The sequence below is a fragment of the Bolinopsis microptera genome, chromosome 5, assembly GCF_026151205.1.
Source record: "Bolinopsis microptera isolate Bmic1 chromosome 5, MBARI_Bmic_1.0, whole genome shotgun sequence".
NCBI lineage: Eukaryota > Metazoa > Ctenophora > Tentaculata > Lobata > Bolinopsidae > Bolinopsis > Bolinopsis microptera.
The window spans coordinates 18,441,351-18,453,489 of NC_087076.1; the positions used below are offsets into that span (position 1 = coordinate 18,441,351).

The window sequence follows — 12,139 nt, forward strand, 5'->3', positions numbered from 1 at the left end:
CTGAGTATGATCTAGATGCATTTTCATCAAGGATTCTTTTCTGAAACCAGAGCTTCGATTTTCTCTCTTTTCTAATGCCTTGCCATTAGGAATACACAACAACATGGCTTTTGTTATGCACCTTGAAACAAACCTGCTGTGTGTTTATGAAATCAAACAAAAAGGTGAGATTGTAATCAGCAAAACCAGCTTTGGATGTGGAAAAGGTTGGAAAATACAGTTTAATAGCAATCCTGAAGTACATTCATGCCTTCTGTACAAAAAAAATCATTTTCAATTACGAGAACTTGATGGAGAATTGACTCTAGTGAATGAATTTACCCTCGATTTGGACCATTTTTCACAACTTAATAACAGTTTTGAGTTTCAGTTTTATGATGATCTTTTATATTGTTTTCTTAATAATCAGGAAGATATGCACGAAACTGATGACCACATTCATGCATTGTTTGAATCTTTACCAGACAAAGAGTGTGACACTTTCTTAAGTAGGAGGTTTGCTGATGCACATATGGTTCACTTATTAGTTGACTTAGATAGTGATGAGAAAGAGCTTGTTTACGTTGATTTTGGTGTTGATAATGTAGATTCTAGTGATGTTGTCGAAGGTCATTCTAAAAACTTAGCAGATTTACAATTTTGTCTTACTGGATTCAATGATAATCGAGAACTTGTTCAGTTGAGTATGTCACTGGAGGTGTGTAAGGGAATTGATTTTAATGATTTTAGAACTGAAATGGTTTGGTCCACTATAAAATTCTACAAAAGCTTTCAAGACACGATTAATTTGATGTTACCTGATGTTGAGAAAGTCATTGAGGGTGCTGAAGAAGGGCGTAAAAATAAAGAGAGGGAAGAGCAGGAAAATACGAAAAGGCAAATCATACAAGCTGAGAAGCTAAAACAAAAAACAGAGACAAAGAAAGCAAAAAAGAAACAGAGGCTAGAGTGGAAGCAGCAACGGATTATCAACCAACAGGCCCTGGAAGTAGATCAGTCTGAGTACTATTGACAGTCTGAGCACTATTGACAACCAAGAGTCATCAGGAGACAGTTAGAGAACTCCATGACCTGAAATGCCAATAGCCACTAGAATTTATTTTCTCTGGTTCTAGAAATAGTGACCGTACTAGATTCCTTCTTAAATTGAAGACTGATTTTAGAGCCATCTCATGGCTTTTGTGTAATCATTTCGGGCTTAAGAGATTAGAGTTTGGGCAAGGGATTATCATGATACATTATATAATAATCGATGAGGGTAGAAATTTGGAAACGCTATTTTTGGACTAACCCCTGGCCCTTCTGAGGCGTTTCTTCAAACAGCTTCAATCCTTGTGAAGATGTTTCACCCAAAAGTAAATAAGTCATAAAATAATCTTGTAAAGAAATTAGTAGTAGAACTGGTGTGATTTCAAAAAGCTGTGATGGAACAGCAATCACATACAATTTAATATGATCTGATACTAAGATAATCTTTTTTCTATATTATATTTAGATCTGTAGCAAAATAATTACCATAATTGTGATGTATAAAACTTGATTTATTTATTGTTTCGTTTATTGATCTAATCCTTATAAATCTGACCTTGTGTTTTGAGATATCGTGCGCCAAATATTGAGGTTTACCTGTAATTTACATGTAAAACTATAAGGACACGTTCATTGAAGTTTGAGGATATTGGTAAATATTAGTGACCTTACTGAATGGCATGAAGATGTAAAATGTGTCACACTATGACATTATATAAACCCTCTATGCCTAGGATAATCGTTTCCTCCTCAGGATAAACTTTGTCGCATAACGATGTCTTTATCAGACAATAAAATATCGCTTAAATGCGGCCAGCAGTGAGTTGTAAACTTTGTCACACTATAAAAACGTGACAGAGTTTATATGGACCCCTTGTTGCCGTGTTTGACCAAATTTTCGAATTTCCAATTCATAGGATAACTTTGCATATATGACTATTATCTACATATTTAGCGACTTTTTTCGTTAAATGGTAGCACCATGTAAACTCCGTCACACATTTAAGAAATTTATATGAGGGATGTTTATGTCATTCTGTCACAAAAATGTGACATTTTTACATTATAGTACCTTAAAGCAATAAATTTTATTTCTGAGCAGTGCATATAATAGGAGTATGGGTCTCGTGGCTAATATTTAGGACTTATGAATACACTAGATTGATTGATGCTAAAATTAAGCCACTATCGTCGAAAACGCTATTTTAGAAACTTACCAATATATCCTCAAACTTCAATGAACGTGTCCATAACTTAAACTGAAAAAAAAGGTAATCCTCCTTAACGGGAAAGGACTGGCCACAACCAGGAGCTGAAACTTGGCACATGTGTTCTTTGGGGTGTCATGCAAAAACATTATGTTTTAGAATTTAGATATATAATGTCCTTGAAATAGGTATGAGGTTAACAAAATTATGGCAAAATGTGATTTTTTTTCTTCTTGTTTTGTCTCCAGCAGCTCTGTAATGTAATTCCTCAGGATATGATTAATGAAAGTTATGACATCCTACTCATCAATACTGTTAGAAACCAAAAAGTTATTTTTTGAGTCTACGCAGCGGGCGACAGTTATAAGATCAGCCCATATGCGACCATTACAAGATATCTGTCCATACTAATCAGTAACTGAAAGGTTGAATATCCCTATTTATGAACAATTGTGGGAATGCCTGAATCATGTCAAGGAAATAGTGTGTGCTGTTGACAAAGAACTTACGATTCCCAGCAAAACACCTAATATTATTGCTAAAATGTGGAACAGTTCAATTAAAAGTATCTCACCCCTCCCTGGGAGTGCAGATGAAATGGGTTCCTATTGGTTTGTTTGGTGCAACGATCTTCTTATTGAATTACTCCAGTTGTTGATTCCATATGAGATACCTTATACTGCTTGGACGTGCATCATCTTTCATCTCACTGATACTGATACATGCCGTACCTACTCTGATGAACTGCTCAGAACCAACTTAGGAACCATTTCTAGTGACAAAAAATCACAAATTATTGAAAGAATGTTTATTAGAGAATGCATCTTAAAGTCTGTCGATTTAACTAATTGTTTGTATCGAATTTTACACCAAGAACTGTCACATAGAACAGTCAGATTGATGAAATGGAGATTGCCTTTGCTTTTAGACAGGTTCAACCGCTCTATGAAGTATTTGGTATGCTTTCTGTGTTCGTCTGAACCATCTCCAAGATGTATCAACTATTATATACAAAAGCCATTCATATTTTTTATAAGTGACTGCTTTGATATAGTACCTGGGCTAAAAGAGCACTATGAAGCAAACATATTTAAGATGGTAGGTGCTAGCACTGGCTATCAAAACAGATCCAAGTTTTTCACTATGTTCATACCTGACTGTAAGGAATCAGGTGAAACATACTTGTACCATCTTCTGTGTATTGATAAAAACTGTACAGACAATGAAGAAAATACTTCAAGTTTAAAAGTTTTTTCAGAAGCCTTAAGTGCAAAAAAACCACCTATTATATTAAGTTGTGAGGGTCTGGTTGCTGGAATCGGTTTTGAGGACTGTCCTAATGAGACTCAAAAACATTTGGCTGTTTGGGATGTTTCTAATGGAGACTGTGGAAGGATACTATTTTCTTCAAGTTTTGCAAATATTACAAATTCATGGAAAGAAATTGATCTTGGAATCAATTCAACGTTCTTCTCGATTGAGCATGTTAACATATCTGGTATGGCAAAATTCGATAAAACAATAAAGCTGATGTTTTCTTTAGCGCCCATCTGTCCTGAAGTCTGTGAACAATTGCCCTCTTGTATTATTGCTGAGTATTACTTGGATGAATGTCCAGAAGAGTTTTCATCTTCAAAGTCAAACCTACAAAAATCTTACTTCAAGAATGCTATACCAATGGGATTACATAAAAATATGGCGTTTGTAATGCATCTAACAACAGATATGCTGTGTGCATATGATATTGAACGAGAAGATGAGGTTGTAATCAGCAAATTATGGCTTGAAAGTGGGAAAGATTGGAAAATATTGTTTAATAGCAATCCTGAAATGAATTCATGCATTGTGTACAAAAACAATAATTTTCAAAGCAGACAACTTGATGGAGAATTGACTCTAGTGAATGAATTTACCCTTGATTTGGACCATTTTTCGCAAACCAATGGCAATAACAGTTTTGAGTTTCAGTTTTATGACAAGATATTGTATGGGTTTTTAAATAACCAAGAAAATCTGCAAGAAACTGAAAATGAAATGCATGAATCATCTTTACCTGACAAACATGAAAAGTGTGCTGCTTTTTTAAATAGGAGGTTTGCTGATGCACATATGGTTCACTTATTAGTTGACTTAGATGATGATGAGAAAGAAATTGTTTACCTTGATTTTGATCCCAAAGATGACGATTACATTGATAAAGAGGTACAATTTTGTCTCACTGGATTCAACAGCAATGGAGAACTTGCCCAATTACGCATGTCTCATGAAATCTATGATGGAATTGATATCAATGATTTTAAAGAAGGATATATGACATTTACGACTGTTAAATTTATTGAGTGCTTCGAAGACACGATTAATTTCATGTTGCCCAATGCTGAGAAAGTTGAAGAGCAAAGGAAGCAACAGATCATGTTTACTTCTTAATGTACAGCTATGATTTACAGAATTGACTTGTGAACTCTACCCCAGATCTAGCCCATTTCTGTGTCAATTATATTCAATCCATGGATCACATCACTAATTGTACGTCACTAATTGGTGACGTGATCTGACCCCTCTTGGGGGCCGGATCAGTTTTCTGACCCAAAGTCTCCCAGCCCAGGTCAATATCATTAAAAATATGTCGTATATTATTATATCTGGGTGAAATATGTCATGGTTTTTATCACCCGATGGGGCATTTTTGGGCCCCACAATGATCCAAAATGGCAGAGCCTGATACAGGGGGACAAAGCCTGCTATAGGCGAGTCCTAGAAAAATTTATTGAAAAATTCTTAACTATTTTGATATAATTCTTCAAACACAAGGATATTTTTATATGGTATCTCCTGTCAGATATGTCAAATAATCGTTCATCTGATCAAATATGCGCAAACGATTTTCATGTCAAGTTCTGCCTGTAAAAGACAGGTAAAAATATGCGTGAACTTTCTCAGATATTTGTAAATCATGACAAAATGTCAAGATTTCGAATGTCATGATTTTGGATGTCATGAAAATATCAAAATTTTCGCAAACATTTTTCAAGAAATTTTTTCGAAAAAAGTTTTTTTAAAGGTACGGGTAAATGCCTCACAGAATGGCTAGCCTCACAGAATGGCCAAATTTGTAAATGTTTTTGTAACTAATTTTTCATATAAGACTGGTTGGTTTTGTGGATACCATATGAAACAAAAGTCTTCTGGCAACACTTCCTGTGGTGAAATCATTAACTAGGACCACATTTTCTGGCATAAATATGACTGTTTATGTAGAAATTTTGAGCACTGAAAATTTGTTTTCAAATTTTTGAACTAAGTTTACATTTTGGTGAGAACTTCTGGCACCAGTATGACAGAAGATGTTTAAAGAATAGTATTCATCAAACAAAACGAACATTGTTCAAAATAGGAAGAAAAAAATGCTAAAATGGCTACACGCCTCACAAAATATGCCTCACAAAATTTGTTTTCAAATTTTTGAACTAAGTTTGCATTTTGGTGAGAACTTCTGGCACCAGTATGACAGAAGATATTTAAAGAATAGTATTCATCAAACAAAACGAACATTGTTCAATATAGGAAGAAAAAAATGCTAAAATGGCTAAACGCCTCACAAAATGGCCAAAATATGCCTCACAAAATGGCCAAAATTTAAAACTCCTTTTATTCAATGAAACAATAAGTCTAAAGTATTCACAAGCTATTTATCATACAATAACACCCCAGATGGAGTGTTTTTACAGCCGAATGAAGGTTATAAATCATGAAATCAGGGAATATGAACAACGCCACACAAAATGGCCATTTTTGGTGTAGGAAATTATGCCCTTTTTATTCAGTTCTAAGAAATTTCACCTATATGGGGGTGTTAACAAGGCATATTTATACCAGCAGCATGCCTGAAACAAGAGCCAAAGGTTTTAGAAAAATAAAATTTTCTCGTTTTCTTTTTTTTTGGCCATTTTGTGAGGCATTTTTTCTTTTTTGTGAAATAATTTTTCACAGCTCAGTTTTTTCGTGAGTTTTAGGTTATTACCCCATTCCTTAATAGGTTTTCTAACAACGTGTGGTGATAGAAATTTAAAAAGTATCTCCATCAAAAAATTATAGAAATTCAGATTTGGCCATTCTGTGAGGCATGTTTTTTTGGAGGAAGATTTTCCAGCCAATTTTTCTCAAAGAAAAAATGGTTATGAGATTAAATCAACCCCCGGGAAGAAAAATATGAGTGTCAACTTAGCTTCTTATGAGATAAAAACTGGAATAAAGTGTGTTTTGTGATTTTGAGAGACCTTCCTTTTATTTGGCCATTCTGTGAGGCATATACCCGTATTCTGTAATCAATTATTTCTGAAATTAAATTAGTTTGTAACAAAATTTAACAATAAGTTGATTATGTCGTGGTTTTCCTTCCCAGTGGGAATTGATATCAATGATTTTAAAGAAGGATCTATGACATTTTCGACTGTTAAATTTATTGAGTGCTCCTTTAAATATCAAATTGATTTATTGTAAACTTGTTTACAAACAAGTTAAACTTAAAAACGACTCTAAATCAGTAGGCTGTCACTCTATTAATGCACCACACCGCTACCTCCACTGCACTAAAAGTTATACTATAAATTCTACAATCCTTATTTTTTATCGTGATGGAGACCGGTTTCCATACAAAACTTTTACTAGGTTGCCGTTTGGTGGGAGCAGAGGCACATATTAGGTGCGGTAAAAAATCGAAATTATGCGTTACCGCACCCGACTATAAAGGTAAAATGTGCGGTAAGGTGCGGTAAATTTTTACCAATTATGCGGCAAATGTGCAGCGATTTTTTCGAAATTTGTGCGGGAATTGTGCGGGTTTTTTTGCATTTTCTCAAGGACTTTGGGAATTCTAAACGTATAACCGCCGCTCTTATCAAAAATAGGTCTGTTTATGTGTTACTGAGGGTGTAGTTCTTTACTAAGACCATGATTGAACCTATATTGAGATTCAGTTATCTGAGAACCGTGACTTGATCTGGTAGAGATCAGGAATCAGGATACAGTTATTTGAAGACGCCTCTTGATAGAGTCGATCAGATCCCATGCGTGATCGCAAATATGTGACATGCTTGTTGGCATTGATCGTCAGTATTTGTGAACCATTTGATCCAAGATCCATTAAGCCCACTATAAAGCCAACGCTGCAACGAATAAAGCTCATTACCCTTTACACCTACTTCTTCTATTATCACCTACGAATGATAACTGATACACTATAATCGAAGTACGGTAACGACGAGGGTTCCATAATGGCCTGGGTCACGGTCCCGAAAGGGCCTGGATCACGGTCCCGAAAGGGCCTGGGTCACGGTCCCGAAAGGGCCTTAGTCACGTGGCCTAAGCATGAGTTCCAAAAGGGCCTGGGTCACGGTCCCGAAAGGGCCTGAGTCACGTGGCCTAAGCATGAGTTCCAAAAGGGCCTGGGTCACGGTCCCGAAAGGGCCTGGTTCAGGGTCCCGAAAGGGCCTGGGTCAGGGTCCCGAAAGGGCCTGGGTCACGGTCCCGAAAGGGCCTGAGTCACGTGGCCTAAGCATGAGTTCCAAAAGGGCCTGGGTCACGGTCCCGAAAGGGCCTGGGTCAGGGTCCCGAAAGGGCCTGGGTCAGGGTCCCGAAAGGGCCTGGGTAACGGTCCCGAAAGGGCCTGGGTCACGGTCCCGAAAGGGCCTGGGTCACGTGGTAACCGGGTCATGTGACCTAAGCATGAGTTCCAAAAGGGCCTGGGTCACGGTCCCGAAATGGCCTGGGTCAGGGTCCCGAAAGGGCCTGGGTCAGGGTCCCGAAAGGGCCTGAGTCACGTGGTAACTGGGTCACGTGCTCACGTGGCCTAGGTATGAGTTCCAAAAGGGCCTGGGTCAGGGTCCCGAAAGGGCCTGGGTCAGGGTCCCGAAAGGGCCTGAGTCACGGTCCTAAAAGGGCCCGGCTTTTAACATATTTTGGTTTTTACACTCGAAAATCTTAACGCGAAAATTTCAAAATTATGCGAAATTACGCGGAAAATGCTAGATTATGCAGAAATATGCAGATAATTACAAAATGTGCGGAAATGTGCGGAAAACAATAAATTATGCGGAAGTGTGCGCAAAACGGTAAATTGTGCGATCCCGCACCCATCGCACCTAATATGTGCCCATGGGTGGGAGCAATAGCGAACAGCACGCACACTCCTTTGCCTTGTCAACCTATATCTAATCTATTTAAAGAGTGACAACCATACTACACTTTGAATTAGGATTCCTTTAAATATCAAATTGATTTATTGTAAACTTGTTTACTCTGTAATAAATGGCATAAAATTGAAATTTTTGTTTAACTGAAATTTTTGTTTAACTGAAATTTTTGTTTAACTGATTCAAAACCTGCATTAGGTGAGCAATTCTATTCGGAGTACCCTCTCGTATCCAACAGTAATAATCTCATAATCAGTTCTTTCTCGTGGATAATTAAGTCATTATTAGGCACCACATTCCATGATCATAAGGTCCGAACACCGACTATTACACCTCATCACTCCCGTCTTGAACCGCTTTCCATTTTTATTTAAATCGTTTTAGAAATTAACCCTTGTTAACTCCGCACCACACCCGCCTATTATATTTGAAAACACGCATAACATTGTCTTATGAAAGTATGAACTCTCTCTGCAGTTCAAACAGACCCGGCCAAACAGTGCCCCCTCCCCTAATAAGATTATAGTATAACATGACAGTGAATCTTACCCCGCTAACCCAATTAAGGTTATTACTTATGCAGCTACATGTGCAGAGAGAGCCAGCCCCGTAACTCTTACCATTTTCTTGATTAAGCTGCTCGGAAAACACACACACACATTCTGAGATTATTGTTTAAGATTGTTATTGTATTCCTTTGTCAATTTGATCCTAATTCCAGTTCTCATTCTATTCAAGTAAATTTATTTCATAATCATAGTGTTTTGGGCCCATCAGAGTTGCACTGGCACTCCAATATTAGAGTTTATCATATGTATTGATTATATAATCGGTAATAAATTTAACATTTGTTTTATTAACTTTAAAAATAACTGTGTTTCGATATCTCCCAATCCTTATCATTTGGTAGCAGATCGAGTTAAATTTGAGTGACTTGAAATAAATGATATACAAAAATTGTCTATATTGAATATTGATTGTTCTGGCAATATCAGCCATATATTTTTTACAGAAATAAAGATTACCATTCAGAGATATTTATCGATTTTAATACAACAGTGCAGTGTCCATCTCACAACACTTATTTATCTAGATTCTAGTAACTCAGGGTCTAATGTTCTATGACAGTGACGACGATGATGACGATCACTACATGTTTGGTGGATTCAATGGCTATGGGGAATATGGATTTGAGGGTTTTGGTATAGAATTTGGTGATTGGTTGGATTTTGGCGGATATGAATCTGATGATTACTACAATGACTACTTTCTTGATAGTGATGACTCAGATTACACTTGTCACAGTGATCAATCATATGACGACTTTTACGATTTATGTCATAGTCCATCTTTATTTCCTGATACAAAGAAATTTCCCGTGGAGTGTGCACGGCGGCTATCAAAGATACGATCAGCTCTTTTACATCCATTTCCTGAAATCCCTCAATATCAGTCAGTAACTGAAAAGTTGGAAATCCCAATTTTTGAACTACTTTGGGAATCTTTGTTTTACGTTAAGCATGCAATGTCTGTTGGACTTGGTAGGGTTGCAATTTCTGGTGAAGCTTCAGATGATGTTAATAAAGGCATCACGAAGATGTGGAACAGTTCAGTTGACTGCATCTCAGCCCTTCCCGGCACGGCAGATGAAATGTGTAATCATTGGTTTGTGTGGTGCAACGATCTTCTTATCGAGTCACTCCAGTCATTGATTCCATTTAAGATACCTTATACTGCTTGGGAGTCCATCATCCTTCATCTCAGTTCAGACTCAACTTGGGCCAATAGAACCCTACTTTCCAAGATAGGAACCATTTCCAAAGACAAAAAATCTCAAATCATTGAGAGAATTTTGATCAGGGAATGTATCTTGAGGTCTGTAGATTTAACCAGGGTTATTTACCGAGTTCTCTACAGTCGACAGTCAGACTTAAATGCAGGCAAGATAAAGCAAAAGTTGCCATTGCTTTTAAACAAATTTACAAACTCTATGGAGCATTATGCTTGCTTTCTCGATTCCACAGAACCATCTTCAAAGTGTATCACTCATTCTGTCCGGAACCAATTCTCTTTATTTATAACTGACCACTCTGACCAAGTACTTGATCTCAAACAGGATGAATTCAACATACTTAAGATGGTGGGTGCCAGTGCTGGCTGTCAAAACGGAAGTGATCACTTCACTATGTTTATAGCTGATTGTGAGGATTCTGGAGAAGAAGACTTGTATCATCTCTTGTGCATTGATAAAGACTGTCTTGATAATGAGCAAAATACTAGATTTATGTTTGTTCCAGGGGCCTTCTATTCACCACAAAAACCACCAGAAATTTTCAGCTGCAAAGGTTTGGTATCTGGAATTGGATTTGAGGATGAGAGGAGGACTTTGACTGTTTGGGATATAATGTCAGATGAGGTACCTTTAGAAAGGCAAGGAATTTTTTCTTCAGATTTTGAAAAAATTACTAACTTGTGGAAGAAAAGTGAGCCTAAGCTCAGCTTACGTATGGTCGATGACGTCAAAATTTGTGGTATGAAAAAATTAGACAAAACAATAAAGCTGATGTTTTGTGTTGCACCCCTTCAACTTTTAGAAGATGAGGAACTATTCTCTACGTGTATCATTGCTGAGCATGATTTAGATGCATTTTCATCGAGGTTTTCCTTCCTGAAACCTAAGCTTCAATTTTCTCTCTTCTCGAATGCTATACCATTGGGAATATATAAGAATATGGCTTTTGTGATGCACTGTACAACGAATATGCTCTATGTGTATGATGTTGAACAAAAAGATGATGTTGTTATCAGCAAAACTAGCTTTGAATGTGGAAAAAACTGGAAAATACAGTTTAATTACAATCCTGATATAACAACATGCCTTCTATACGAGAGAAATAACCTTCAAATCAGAGAACTTGATAAGGATCTGACCCTCCTGAAGGAACTAACTCTTCACCTGGACCATCTTCCTCAACTCAATTTAAACAGTTTTGAATTTCAATTTTGTGACAGCATTTTATATGGTTTTCTTAATGTTCAAGAAAATCTGAATGAAACTCAAAGTAAATTTGTATCAAAAGAAGCTGCATGTGATTTTGATTGTGATACATTCTTGAACAAGAGGTTTGCTGATGCGCATACAGTCCACTTTCTAATGGACTTAAGCAGCTATGATAAAGAAATTGTATACCTAGAATTCGATGATAATGCTCATGAATGCACAAGCATTGTTGACAGCTTCAGAGACTATGGATCTGTATATGTTCAGTTTTGTTTGACAGGATTCAATAAAAGTCGAGAACTTGTTCAGTTGTCTATGGGTCTTGATGTTGACGAAGTGGAATGTTTAGACTTGAAAATAAGTGCACTGTGCCCGTCAATTGATTTTTCCACTGTTCATTTTTACAAAAGCTTTAAAGACATGACTGATTCGATGTTGCCTGAAGTTAAGAAAGTTATCTCACGACACGAGGATGAAGTTGCAGACCGTGAAGCCAACATGAAGAAAGAAAAGGAATTTCTGGAAAAGTTACTCAAAGAAAATGAGGAGCGAGAACGGAAGAAAGAAGCAAAGAAAACAAAAGAGGACCAAAGGAGACAAAGAAAATGGCAACAGAGGATCAAAGCCGAGAAAGACAGAAAGGCTGCTCGAGTGAACCAGCCCAAAACTTCAGCACAGGGGTCATCAAGAGAGAGTGACAAAGCTGGAAA

General features: G+C 36.9%; 1 protein-coding gene across 1 annotated transcript in view; it reads right to left on the bottom strand.

Annotated features, from left to right (window-relative positions):
* The window catches only part of LOC134815824 (cytochrome c1-like), a 94,968-nt gene that overhangs the window by 37,628 nt on the left and 45,201 nt on the right, over window positions 1–12,139 (bottom strand). The gene's annotated exons all lie outside the window — the stretch shown is intronic.